The sequence below is a fragment of the Schistocerca gregaria genome, chromosome 2 (assembly GCF_023897955.1).
Source record: "Schistocerca gregaria isolate iqSchGreg1 chromosome 2, iqSchGreg1.2, whole genome shotgun sequence".
In the NCBI taxonomy this organism is placed as follows: Eukaryota; Metazoa; Arthropoda; class Insecta; order Orthoptera; family Acrididae; genus Schistocerca; species Schistocerca gregaria.
Window position 1 is genome coordinate 417220501 of NC_064921.1, and position 13859 is coordinate 417234359.

General features: G+C 41.1%; 1 protein-coding gene across 1 annotated transcript in view; it reads left to right on the forward strand.

Annotated features, from left to right (window-relative positions):
• The first annotated feature begins 668 nt into the window (after nt 1-668).
• Nucleotides 669-13859, forward strand: part of LOC126323748 (uncharacterized) — a 690513-nt gene continuing 677322 nt past the window's right edge. Inside the window, exon 1 of the mRNA XM_049994749.1 lies at nt 669-929. The gene's annotated coding sequence lies outside the window, so the exon portion shown is untranslated. The remainder of the gene's footprint in view (nt 930-13859) is intronic.

The window sequence follows — 13859 nt, forward strand, 5'->3', positions numbered from 1 at the left end:
GTGTACACTCTTAGCGTAAACAGAAGGGACAGAGAAGATACAACGACTAGCGGCGCATTTCGTCAGAAGATCGTTTACTCGGAACGAAAACGTTACAGAGATATTTAAAAAACTCCGGGGTCAGGCGCAACAAGAAAGCCAAAGAGGTATTTTACACCTCAGAAAGGCTTATTGTTAAAACTCTAGGATCGTGTGTTCCAAAAGAGACGGGTCAACATTACTTCTTCCACATACGTCTGACTAAACGGCCACAACGTGTGAATAAGAGAAAATAGAACTACTACGGTTTATCCTCAAAAACTCTTCCCACGTGGCATTCGCTAGCGGCACAGGGTGGATGGGAAAAGATAGTGCCTCCAGAAGTACCCCAACCACGCTGGCAGAGTGTAAATATGGATCTTATCGGTCTTCGGTCGAAGAAAAGTACGTGGTGAAATTTGTGCGGCAAACTTTTAAGGTTATTTGCAGACTCTTCCTCGCACACAGAGGGTGCTGCTCGAAGTGCGCAATTACCCGGTGGACTGCTTGACCGGTGATCCGTGTTGTAGTGCGGTCCCCCGAGGACGCTTTCCGGCAGCGCGCATTAACATTTACCGTCGGAGCACTAGGCCGTGGAGCGCGCATGCGCAGTGCCCGGCTCCAGGTGGCGGCGACTGGGCTCCACGGCCAGTGTGGCTGGGCGCGCCGCTGCTTCCGCCCGTGCTCGGCCGCTGCGCCGTCGCCGTCGAAGTCGCCGCCGCCGCCGTCGCCACTGCCTTCGCGAGCCCGGGCTGCCGAGCTACGCGGGTCGTCGTCTTTCAGGCGCCCACAGTGTCCGACCATAGGCCGGCCGGCGCGTTGGCTGGCGACGCAGGAGGTGCCAGAGGGGACGCGAAGCGACAGGTGGTGGCAGCACTCGTTTGCGTGGACGAGCACCGCTCTGTCGGCCGGTGAGTACGCGAGTTTTTTCCATGTTACAAGGTACTTCTACGACGCCAATCCACCTCCGGCTGCGTCTGGTGGATTCGGTGCTGCCTAAAAGAACTAACGTGTTGCTGATATCGCTTACCATCGACTCTAGAATGTGTTGTGAGGTCTAATAGAATGGATCTATCTTTTGAGTATAGTAATAGTATTTCGTAGCAGATTTAATTTTTACTACATAGCCGGTTTGTCTGAACTCGACCATCTTGATGAAAGCGGACGATGGAGGACTTACGAGTTTATTCGATTGCTTTTTTGTTCGTGGAGGCTAAAGACAAAAATAGGATTCACCTTTATTGACAAGCATTTTTCCCAGCCTACAGACAAAGCTTTTAACTCATTCAGAGAGTGTTCTACTAGTGCCCAAACGCTCCAACGTGCATGACTTTAATATTCACTAGTGATTGCTGTCATGTAGCTCGGTCATTCAGAGTTGCAAATATTAAGTAGTTGGGAGAAGGGGAGGAGATGTTTACAACAATACTCGTTATCTTTGTTACGTCACACATCTTCCTGCGTTGTTCACACGAATATGAACTGAACTGATCATGTATTTGAGTAGCAATGACAACTTAATTGAGACATAAAACTGGCTGTTAGCGCTTCGAACAATTCACAACACGTTGTACATCAGTCGGTGTTAATAACGTGGATGGATATTGCTCACCAAATGCATGGCCAGTTCCTTTCACATTTATGAAGTGATTCATTAAACTTGTAGAGATCAATTAAGTACGCTGTGTTTTCATGCAAACGTGAAGTGGCCGCTTTCAGACTGAAACTGACTGTGTAATGAAGATTATTCTGTGTGATTATGGGTGTGATGCATATTGTTACATTTAAAAATATTTAATAGCTGCTGACCACTTCCTATTCAAATAGTTATATCTGTAACATTAAAGTACCTTTTGTAAAGCCTGTGATATTATACACGAAAATATCGAACTTTTTTGAACCACGCACGCTGTCTGTTCACACATCCTAAGAGCCCATTACAGTGTTAAAAAGGTGGATTAGATTCTCCTATATCTGGGGTTCAGTACCACCATAGAGAAATACACTGACTTCTATATAACATTAGGCTTGTTGCAAAACAGAACGTGCCTTGACAGCCAGAGTGAAACTCGTTGCGGAGTCATCCATAAACATGGAAGCAATTTCAGATTTATCGCAGTAACTCGTGTGAGTATCATTACCATAAATTAATGAATTAATAGAGAGTGTTAGATTCAAGATTACTGATAAAATACATGCAAAATGTTGAAATTGTGACATTACTCAGTCTCATCCTCATGAAGCACCAGCGTGATGGAAATACTAACAACCATCTCTTAATCTTAGCAAATGTAAAATTGATAACTTCACGAATTGTAGAAATGCAATACATAACTAATGAGCAGGTGATGTTATATAAGTACGTGCAAATAAATATGTATGGAGGTCCGAAATGAAATGAAATATAGGCCTAGCTCCAGATATAACAGAGAGTTTACTGCGAATCTACCTCAGATACCACCTTGTAATAACTGTGCACCTTGCGTATCTCAGGTAAGATACTGGGAAACTATCTTTTGTGTACAAGACAGATTACATTCAATAAGCGTATACCTCCCATACGGGATTACCACCCTGTTACGTTGGATCCATACTAGATCGGACTATCAAGGGTCGGGAAGAGAAAAGAGGAAAGAGACGTTGCCAGAAATACTGAAATCTCTAAACTGGGAAAACTCGAAAGAGGTCTCCCGAAAAGAGGCTTAGAAAACTGCCTGAACCGTCTATCAAGGAGAAAAATATAAATAACATTCAATGTACTAGTATGAGGATGACACGAAAAATAACTCTTATGTATAGTAGAATAAAAATCACCCCCTTTTACGAACATGACTGTCGTTTATGCAATAGATAGGTAGATGAAGTATTTCATGAAGGCTCTGTTTAATTTTCTTGTGCGAATAAAAATATTACTTACACTGATAACAGTAGTCATTTGTTATAGCCACAATCACCAAATCTATTTTATGTCATGTTCAATTAGTAGCACATAGTAATATTTTGTGAATGATACTGAAAGGATTATAATTTAAGTAAATAACATTCTGTCACCAATTTTTCGTACAAGCGGTACATGATTACGAATCAAATTTCATTGCAGCATATGCAGTTGAACCGTCACAACTTCTGGCTTTGATAATGAGAATAATTACGTGGAGGTATAGACCATTTTCAGTCAAGCCAAATAACGTGTTTGTTAACAAAATTTTGCCAGAATAATATGTTCATGCTGACTCAACTATTCTTGTATCGCTACCGTCAGAGTTATATGTCTGTGTTAGTGTACAAATGAAGTCAGTTGCAGCCGTCACATTTTGCTTTCACTGGCACTTATGAAATGCTCTTCTTTACAAAATGTTAAGAAAAAGACCACGAACATACGTAACTAATATCGTTACAACCTATGACTTCGGTTGCATAGGTGTTACAGAAAATTTAGGTAATTTTTGAATAAACTGTGTTCTATTTTGCTATTTATGTACAGCAAGCAATATTTACTACGAGTGGCAAACAGATTGGTAAATTCATGCGCCACAGCGTTTGGAGAGATATCTGTTGATTTATGGCTATGGTCTCTTGTACAGTTCACGTTGTGTCTCCGGTCGAGAAGTTAAGGCACAATACATGTATGAATAATATTGAATGAAACATTGGTTTCAGAACTTCGCCTTCGTATAGATATTGTTTCATTTTCCGCATTCGAGATATTTGCCAGCAAAAAAACTTGTTTCGTTTAAAACGTATTATTAAAATGTATTCGTTTCATGTTAATATCTTTATTTAACCAATGCTTTGCATATACGTTAAGTTGTATTGCAAATCGTATGGGCTTTCCGTTAGTATCTGGTAATTGCTTTCACATTAATGTCACCAGACGAATTACGTAACTTTCAGTAAAAATAATTTACGCATTTTCTTGCTGCCCGTTACCATGAGCGACAGCTTGCGTAAAACCTTTCGCTTTTTAAAATTTCATCCTGGTTTTTTTCGTTTATCACCAGTCCTCCATGAGAACATTCCTTGAGCCATCATTTTCATCTCAAAGTGGTAGGTTCGAATCCTGCCTCAGCCATGGATGTGTTTGATGTCCTTAGGTTAGTTAGGTTTAAGTAGTTCTAAGTTCTAGAGGACTGATGACCACAGATGTTTAGTACCATAGTGCGCAGAGCCATCAGAGTGGTACTTGCACTCTGCATCCTCAATTATTTGTTGGATGTATTCCAGTCTCTGTCTTGCCCTATAGTTTCTACCCTCTGCGGCTCCCTCTGACACCACGGAAGCTAGTCCCTGTTGTTTTAACATATGTCTTGTCATTCTGTAATTCCATCTTGTGATTTGCTTCCATATGTTTTTGTTCATTCTTTATCAGTCCACTTAACTTTTAATATCATTCTACAACGCCACATTTGGAAGCTTCGATTTTCAGATCTTCTCACAGTCCGTGACTCACTGCCGTACAACGTAAATTCCAAGAATTTTCTTCCTCAAATTAAGGTATGTACTTATTACTAGCAGACTTATTTTGGCCAAGAATTTCCTCTCCACTTACTCTAGTTCCTTTTTCTGTCCTTCTCGCGTCGTCCATCATGTGTTATTTTGCGTCGAGGCAGAAAAATATCTTAATTTCATGTACTTAGTTGGCTAACATTTTTGAGATTAAGTTAATCGTTACTCTCATTTCTACTGCTCCTCACTATTTTCGTCTTCATTCGGTTTACTCTCATTCCATATAGTCAGACTATTGATTGGCTTCAGTATCCCTTGTAAATCTCTATCACTGGGGATAGCAATTTCATCATTGAATCTTATCATTAATATACTTTGATCCTGAATTTTAATCCCACACTTGAACTGTCCTTTTATTTCATTACTTCTTCGACGTATAGTCTGAACAGTAGGAGCCAAAGACTGCATCTCAGTCTTAAACACTTTTTAATCCAAGTGCTTGGTTCCCTTTTGGCTTCTGTAGACATTATATATTACCCGCCTTCTCCTGCAACTTACTTATCTCTCAGATTTTTGCACATCTCTCACTATTTCACTTTGGTGAACGGTTCTTCTAGGCCTAGAACTGCTGTGAAAGGAAGTTGATTTTTCTTGATTTGGTTCCATTATCAAGAGCTGCGTCGGAATCGCCTTCCCAAAAGCCAAAGTATCGCTATTTATCAGTTACAGATTTCTTTTTCCCATCCTTCTGTATTTAATTTTTGTAAGCAATTGGGATGCATGAACCGTTATTTCAATTGTGCGATAGTTCTCGCATTTATCAACCCTTGCTCTCTTTGGAACAGAGTGGTTGATTTTTTCCCGAAAGTGTAAGAAGTTCTACACATCAATTTGTAAGTATTTTGATTGCCACTTCCCCCCAATGATTTTTAGAAGCGCTGAAGGAATATTAACCATCTCTTATACCTTATTTAATCGTAGAACGTATAATTTCTTCCTGTATAGATCAAACTGTGATTGAGCTTGTGGTGGTTATTTGATGTTAAGATCAAGTGTTTTTACGTCGTAACTCTTCGATTGTGCAAATCTACTACAGTGGAAATTCAATGGAACAATTGTACTTGAATTGCCGTATTTGGCAGAGATGTATGTTTGACCAATTGAGGTGAATGTGGTAGCCAGTACCGAAACCAGTAGAGAGCAAATAAAATAATACAGTTTTTGGCACAAAAATGATCTCTTAAAAATGGTTTTCTTTTCGTTGGTAATTTACTGTTTTTCTCATTCTCATCTTCGCGTTGGAAATTCGGGAGATACGAATGGGGGCTATACTTCATAACCTTATAACAGTGGAGTGGTCAACAAGACACTTTTTTTCCAATTACAAGTCACAAGTCCTTTGCATACATATTACGTGTCTTTAATTCCGTGCTTTACAATGCCTTCCGCATCCTCATGTCGTGATAGCTGCTGATTCTTGGCCTTTAAGACAGTTTCCCACTCGAAGGGAAAGAGGTTTCCCTGAATCTCTGACCTCTATTTTGCCCTCTCCTCCGCCCTCTTTGATAATACTGTTATGAGCGTGACAACGCCTTCTTTTACCGGAGTTTTCGACCGAAATTGCAAGTAAATTTTATTCACGATTTAAGCAGTAGCTGGATTAGAAGCCACGACACAGGACTTTTTGATTACTAGTAAAAGACGCTATAGCTATACCACAACTGGGAACTTTGCTTAGGAAGGTTACTAATGCAGAAATTTGAGCGTGGATAAATGAAGTTTAAACGCCACTTCAGTTATGCTCAAAAATATGTTTACAAGCTTTCAGTTCCTGTTAGACGTAAACGACCGAACACTTCAGTCATTTCGAATAATTTTCCGTTTCATTTTTAGTAATGTCAGTAATTTGAAGTTTGCCTCTGTTCTTAATTGCAGTTATCCCGAATACTCTGAAATTATTTTTCATACTCATAAAAATACCTCTGAGGAACAATGCGATTCCATTCTTCAAGAAAAGAGATAACATATAGGTGGGGAAGTTTAATTAGACTGCCAATTAGTTACTACAAGCTTCTGAATTGTTATATATCCTCTGTTTCGTAACGTTAAAATAATAATTGAAATATGTGTGAGTGCATTCTTAATTAGTTTGAAAATGTAGTAATAAGCACTGCTTTTTTCATGCAAAAATGTGATAGCAACATCAGCTTTCGTGTTTGTGAACTATTTTTGTTACTTAGTTTCTGTTTCCATGGATCATTTGCGCGATAAGTCGTGGTGATGTGGAACGAGTCATTTTGCATTGACATCGCAAATTAATTTATAAATATGGCTACATGTTGAACATTTATAAGTTTCTTGTGCATTTATCTCAGAACTTATCTGCTTATTTACGTAGCACTGTCAACAGCACCCATAATTTTTGCTCTGATTAGTAACATATTTTGTTAACATTGAAATCTCTGTAGCCACTTCCTTTTTATCAGCAGCTATTCATGTGGACCTCAAAAATAAGATATATCCTTATGAGGCCCTTACATCAGTCCAACGATTCGCGAATTATACTCGCAGTCACTGCAGATATGCACATCTACATAAATACTCAGACACCTGACCGTGCTTGGAGGAGGGTGCTGCTTGCACCACCTCAGATCCCCTTCCAAGTTTCGGAAGCGAATGATTCACGGAAAGAAAGACCTTCCCGGGTTCGATTCCCGGCGGGGTCAGGGATTTTCTCTTCCTCGTGGTGACTGGGTGTTGTGTGATGTCCTAGGTTTAAGTAGTTCTAAGTTCTAGGGGACTGAGATGTTTAGTCCCATAGTGCTCAGGGCCATTTGAACCAAAGAAAGACTGTTAGTATTATAAAGTTGCGTCTCTATAACTTACCTCCAGTGCCTTTTAGTGAGTGATTCAGAAGACAGCAATGTATTAGTCGCTTCCTCTAGGAACGTATGCTATTAGAATTATATTATTAAGTTCTAGGGGACTGAGATGTTAAGTCTCATAGTGCTCAGGGCCATTTGAACCAAAGAAAGACTGTTAGTATTATAAAGTTGCGTCTCTATAACTTACCTCCAGTGCCTTTTAGTGAGTGATTCAGAAGACAGCAATGTATTAGTCGCTTCCTCTAGGAACGTATGCTATTAGAATTATATTAAAGTCATAATGTGTTAGGCCCCTCTTGCAGCGTTTGCCACTAGGTGTGGATGAGCTTCTCCGTGACGCTTTCGCGCTACAAAAACGAATCCGTTCCATTAGAGTAATTACAGTGCGCGCAGAAGCATTTAAGCAGTCAATTTGCGCGATTAGTGCGGACAGAAATCTTGTGGTCCTATACAAAGAACCCTCTGCCATGCACTTCACAGTGATTTGCAGAGTATGTATGTAGATGTAATTGTGCACTATTCCAGCAGCCCTTGTTTCGGCCTTGTGTATTTCCTCTGTCAATACTACCTGTTAAAGGTCACAGATTCAACAGCAATACTCAGGTTTCGCTCGAGCGAGGGTTTTGGGAGCTACTGCCTTTTTACATTAAATTTCATGAGGATTCTTCTGCTGAACCTCCCGATCGCTTTTTCTACGATTTATCGTGAACCGTGCAGCCAAACAGTATGTGCATAAAGAAACATGGGAGTCTATACGAAACATGTACAGAAACAATATTTAAATATGATAAAGCAGTTGGTGGAACACCGAGATTACAAATTATCATGCAAATACTCACCGACTGAAACCTCCTGGCAGAATGAAATTGTGTGCCGGATCAGGGCTTAAACTTGGCAACGTTGCCTTTCGTCAGAAAATGCTCTGCCGGTTGTGATAACCATGTCCAACTGACGATCCGGCCTCACAGCTTTATTTCTGTTGTTACAGTCTTCTTAGGGACTTAAGAATATTGTTCGGCCTACATACAATGTTATATCGTCATTCATTACCGCTTTGTTGTGTGTGACACTAGCCACATCAAGGGGTATATTTACTTGGAACCTGTTACTTACCATGATATGGGAGAGAAAATATTAACTTAGGTGATGGAACCGAGATTAACGTGACAGACATTCAGATGAGTTCTGCACATGCATGACTGTTCTTAACAATCATGAAATCTGGAATTGGTGTTCTCTACAAGGTTTCAGTGAAAGCACTTTTCCATTGCCTTTCTCGCATCTCTTAGGAAACGTGATGTTGATGAGTCAAGACTACTTGTGCAATGATTTATTGTGTTGTGGCTGTGTATGGTATGAAATAAAGGGGGAGAGTGAATCTTGCTGTGGACACTTGCATAAAACCAAAGGTCCCACCGAGCTTACCGTCCTCTTTCATCGGACGAACCGTCATTATAATGGTTGAATGTCCTCTCTTAAGAGGCACTGTAGAGACATATGGAGCTTAATCCTGTACATTTCAGGAATATGCATTGTTTATCATTATTATACAATCATCTCTGTATCTCTATACTATCGCAGTAAATGAAATAGTAAATGACACGAAAAATTCTTCAATCGCTTTTGTACTTGCTATCTGTGAATCAAGTGATATTCCAACCGACGTGCGTTAGGAACCTCGGCTACCGGAGCAGGTTGTGGGACACATAGAAGAGGTCTCCCGAACCACCTATTGACTTCATAGATAGGTGAGTGTCGAGCACTCAGTGGTGACCGTACAGAGAAACATTGAATTCCTAGGTACAGATGCATAAGGTGTATTGCCAAAGAAAGCAGAGGGAGGAAGCCGACAGGGATAGTCTGATTACACGTAGTGAATGAAGTTTACTGGTAGTGTTGGAGGGTGTCGATCAGAGATTTTCTTGGGGAAAGGAGTGGGTGTCGGGTGGATGGTGTTTGAAGATTCAGGGTGACAGAAGCAAGTGGAGACACGCCACTACGAATAACTGTTTCTCGTAAATGGGTATGAAGAGTGAAGCAGTTAGTACCACAGATTATCAGGTGTTTAAGTTCTTCCTGTGACAGAATTTTACCTGTCAAATAGCTAATGGTAATTTTCGTTCTAGTAATTGTAGCTACAATTTTCCCTGCTAATTATCTGACGTACCTTTTAAAAAAACATCAGAACTGGTAAGGCTTCAATTTGTAGGTCGGGTCGTGCACTTATAATCATAAACCTAATGGTGTACTAATATGAGCAAGAAATTTGATTTATTAAAGTCACGAGAGTCATATGCGGAAAAATTATGGAAGTCTTCTTTATTTGAAACTTTAGTACTGAAATTCAATGTCAGTGTAAATTTTGAGTGAGTAAGATTCGTAATTTGCTTGCATGAAGTTTGTACTGAATTTAATAAGGTATTTGTTTTAAGAGGGTTACGTAAACGTCAAAATAAACAATAAAAGAATCCTTCAAAGGTACCGCAGGTCTCTGCATGTTGATGCGTAAATAAAACCTATGAGCCACTGTGTGTGTGTGTGTGTGTGTGTGTGTGTGTGTGTGAAAAAGATATATGCAACTACACTCTGCAAAAATGGTTGTAATGTCGTGGAGAACAAACACGCAATCACTGGTTTTTAAACATAGCTATTATCAGTCTTGATTGCATTAATTTTTAAATAGTCGGTTTCTCTGCAGTATGAAACATCCTCGGATTTAAATATCGATTAAAAAAGTCTATCTTTCAATCATCGACACATTTTCATAATGCATCACATAACAAAAATGTGACGTAGGATGTAAATTTACTGGTAATTTGATGGCGCACCCTTGTAATGAAACCTGTCATTTGAAAAACTGAACATTCAGAAAGGATAATAAATCAGTTACTCTCCTTTCAAAACTACTTTAGAAACGACAGTTCCGCAAGAATACACGGAGATGCGGTGCAGAGTTGCCATGTGGATGGACGGATGGATAGGTTAACATTCATCAACGATCTTCTCCAAGATCGTGGTACTGATGAGAGATACCATGCCCCGTCAGGAGCACACGCGTGTACGAGTACAGCTGCCCATGCAGCTTCAACACGATACCACAGTTCATCGTTGGCTAATTGTAACGAACCAGCTGCTCGGCCACCATTGACCAGACGTTTTCAATTGGTGTGAGATCTGGAGAATGTGCTAGCCAGGGCAGCAGTCGAACATTTTCTGTATCCAGAAAGGCCCGTACAGGACCTGCAACATGCGGTCGTTCATTATCCTCATGAAATGTAGGGTTTCGCAGGGATCGAATGAAAGGTAGAGCCACGGGTCGTAACACATCTTAAATGTACCGTCCAAAAGCCGTCAGTGTGAATACGAGGTGACCGAGACGTGTAACCAGTGGCACCCCACACCATCACGCCGGGTGATACGTCGGTATAGCGATGACGAACACACGCTTCCAATGTGCGTTCACCGCGATGTCGCCAAACACAGATGTGACCATCATCCTGCTGTAAACAGAACCTGGATCATTCGAAAAAATGACGTTTCGCCATTCGTGCTCCTGTCTGTGATGCAGCGTCATGGATAACCGCAGCCATGGTCTCCGAGCTGATAGTCCATGCTGCCACAAACGTCGTCGAACTGTTCGTGCAGATGGTTGTTGGCTTGCAAACGTCCCCATCTATTGACTCAGGGATCGAGACGTGGCAGCACGATCCGTTAGAGCCATGCGGATAAGATGCCTGTCATCTCGACTTCTAGTTATACCAGGCAGTTGGGATCCAGCACTGCGTTCCGTATTACCGTCTTGAACCCACCCATTCCATATTCTGCTAACAGTCAACGGATCTCGACCAACGCGAGCAGAAATGTCGCGATATGATAAACCGTAATCGCAACAGGATACAATCAGATCTTTATCAAAGTCGGAAACGTGATGGTACGCATTTCTCCTCCTTACACGAGGCATCACAACAACGTTTCACCCGGTAACGCCGGTCAACTGTTGTCTGTGTATGAGAAATCGGTTGGAAACTTTCCTCACGTCAGCGCGTTGTAGGTGTCGCCACCGACGCCAACCTTGTGTGAATGCTCTGAAAAGCTAATCGTTTGCATATCACAGCATCTTCTTCCAGTCGGTTAAATTTCGTGTCTGTGGCACGTCATCTTCGTGGTGTAGCAATTTTAATGGCCAGTAGTGCATTTTCTGATAACGAACCGAATTGCCTATGTGAAGCAAACATTTTTGTTATTGCAGTAAGGTGAATATATTACAGGAAGAAATGTACTCCAAACTGGAAATGTGTGACAGTTTTCAACGAGAAGTCATTTCAGTTATATATGACTCTGAGTTCAGTATAATGTAGGTGCATACAATTAGTGACAGAAGTCATGGTATACCTCCTAATATCGCGTTGGACCTCCTTTTGCAGAGCCCAGTGCTGCAGCTCAACGTCCCAAGGACGCAACGAGTCGTTGGACGTTCCTTGCAGAAATATTGAGCCCTGCTGCCCCTACAGTCGTCCATAATTCAGAAAGTATTGCCGGCGAAGTATTTTGTGCACAAACTGACCTCTCGATTATGTCTCATAAATGTTCGATAGTATTCATATCGGGCGATCTGGGTGGCCAAACTATTGACTCCAGAACGTTGTTCAATCCAGTCGCGAAGAACTGTGACCCGGTGACAATTCACACTCTCATCCATAAAAATTCCATCGTTGTTTGGGAACATGAAGTCCATGAATGGCTGCAAACTGTGTCCAAGTAGCCGAACATAGCCATTTCCAGTTAATGATATGTTCAGTTTGATCAGAGGATCCAATCCATTCCAAGTAAACGCAGCCCACGCCATTATGGAGCTACCATTAGCTTGCACACTGCCTTGTTGACAACTTGGGTTCGTGACATTGTGGGGACTGTTCCATATTCGAATTGTACCATGAGCTCTTAATGCCACATTCGAATCCCACCATCAGCTCTTACCAACTGAGATCGGGACTCATCTCATCAGGCCACGGTTTTCCAGTCGTCTACGGTCCAACCGACATGGTCAGGAGCCCAGAAGAGGCGCTACAAGCGACGACGTGCTGTTAGCAAACGCACTCGCGTCGGTCGTCTGCTTCCATTGCCTGGTCAATGCACTGTCCTAACGGATACGTTAGGTCTCACATTAATTTATGGAGTTATTTAACGCAGTGTTTGTTTTCTGTTGGCCCTGACAACTTTACACAAACGGCGCTGCTCTCGGTCGTTAAATGAAGGCGTCGGCTACTGCGTTGTCCGTTGTGAGCGGTAATGCCTGAAATTCGGTATTCTCGGTTCACTTTTGACACTGTGGATCGATTTTCGAAATGAACAGTCCTATGCCTGTAGCTCCACTACCATTCCGCGTTCGAAGTCTGATAATTCCATTCCTGCGGCCATAATAACGTCGGAAACCTTCAGACATGAATCACCTGAGTACAAATGACAGCTCCGCCAATGCACTGATCTCTTATAACTTGTGTACGCGATAAGAACGCTATCTGTATATGTGCACCGGGTCATCCCATGACTTTCGCCACATCAATGTGTAGTGTACATAATAACATATGTTTCCTGAGCATCGTCTCAATTTAGTGAATGATTGTAGTATTACATGAAGGAACACGCACCAGAGACCGCCGTGAGCTGTTTCCGGTTTTTTCTACTATTTTTGTTTTGTGCAGTGTTTGTAAATTTTTCATACCTACACATTATGTGCTGTATAATATACTGAAGTTGCCTAGAAGAGACTGTTAATCGTTCAGTTACAGAAAGAATTTTATGGTGAGCGAAATTCTATACGTTTCTAAAACTAGTTATGTAATGTGTCCTTTGAAACAGAAGAAGGTGTACAATGGAGAATGTGTAAATTAACTGAGTTTCTTTGATTTTTTAGCAGTTTTACCTTTCTTGAAAACGGATATATCTCAGTTTTCAGTAGGTCCTGTTCCAAAATGTATTTAACTTGTAAATGATTTTTCATAATTTACTAAGTTTGATTTCACTAGTTATCGGTGTGTAGTAGAGTAATAATGTAACAGACACACTACTGACAAGATTTCCGCCGAGTGGTTCTGGGCGTTTCAGTCCGGAACGGCGCTGCTGCTACGGTCGCAGGTTCGAATACTGCCTCGGCAGTGAATGTGTATGATGTCCTTAGGTTAGTAAGGTTTAAGTACTTCTAAGTCTATGGGACTGATGACCTCAGATGTGAAGTCCCACAGTGCTTAGAGCCATTTGAACCATTTGAACAAGATTTCCTCGAGTGAAATACTTTTAAATTTAAATACGGGTATATTTCATAAATAATTGGTATTATTGGTATTATTGTGGACTGTTGATGCAACAACAATCAAAATTACCTTAGTTGTAGTCGACAGGAGGTAGAAGCACGTGTTTTCGTTTTTTCGTTGTGTACTCTTAAAATTGGCGAGAGGTAGAAATAGGCCCTGCAGCGGTCTCAAGTACTGAGCGTGTTGAAGACCAGAGGTT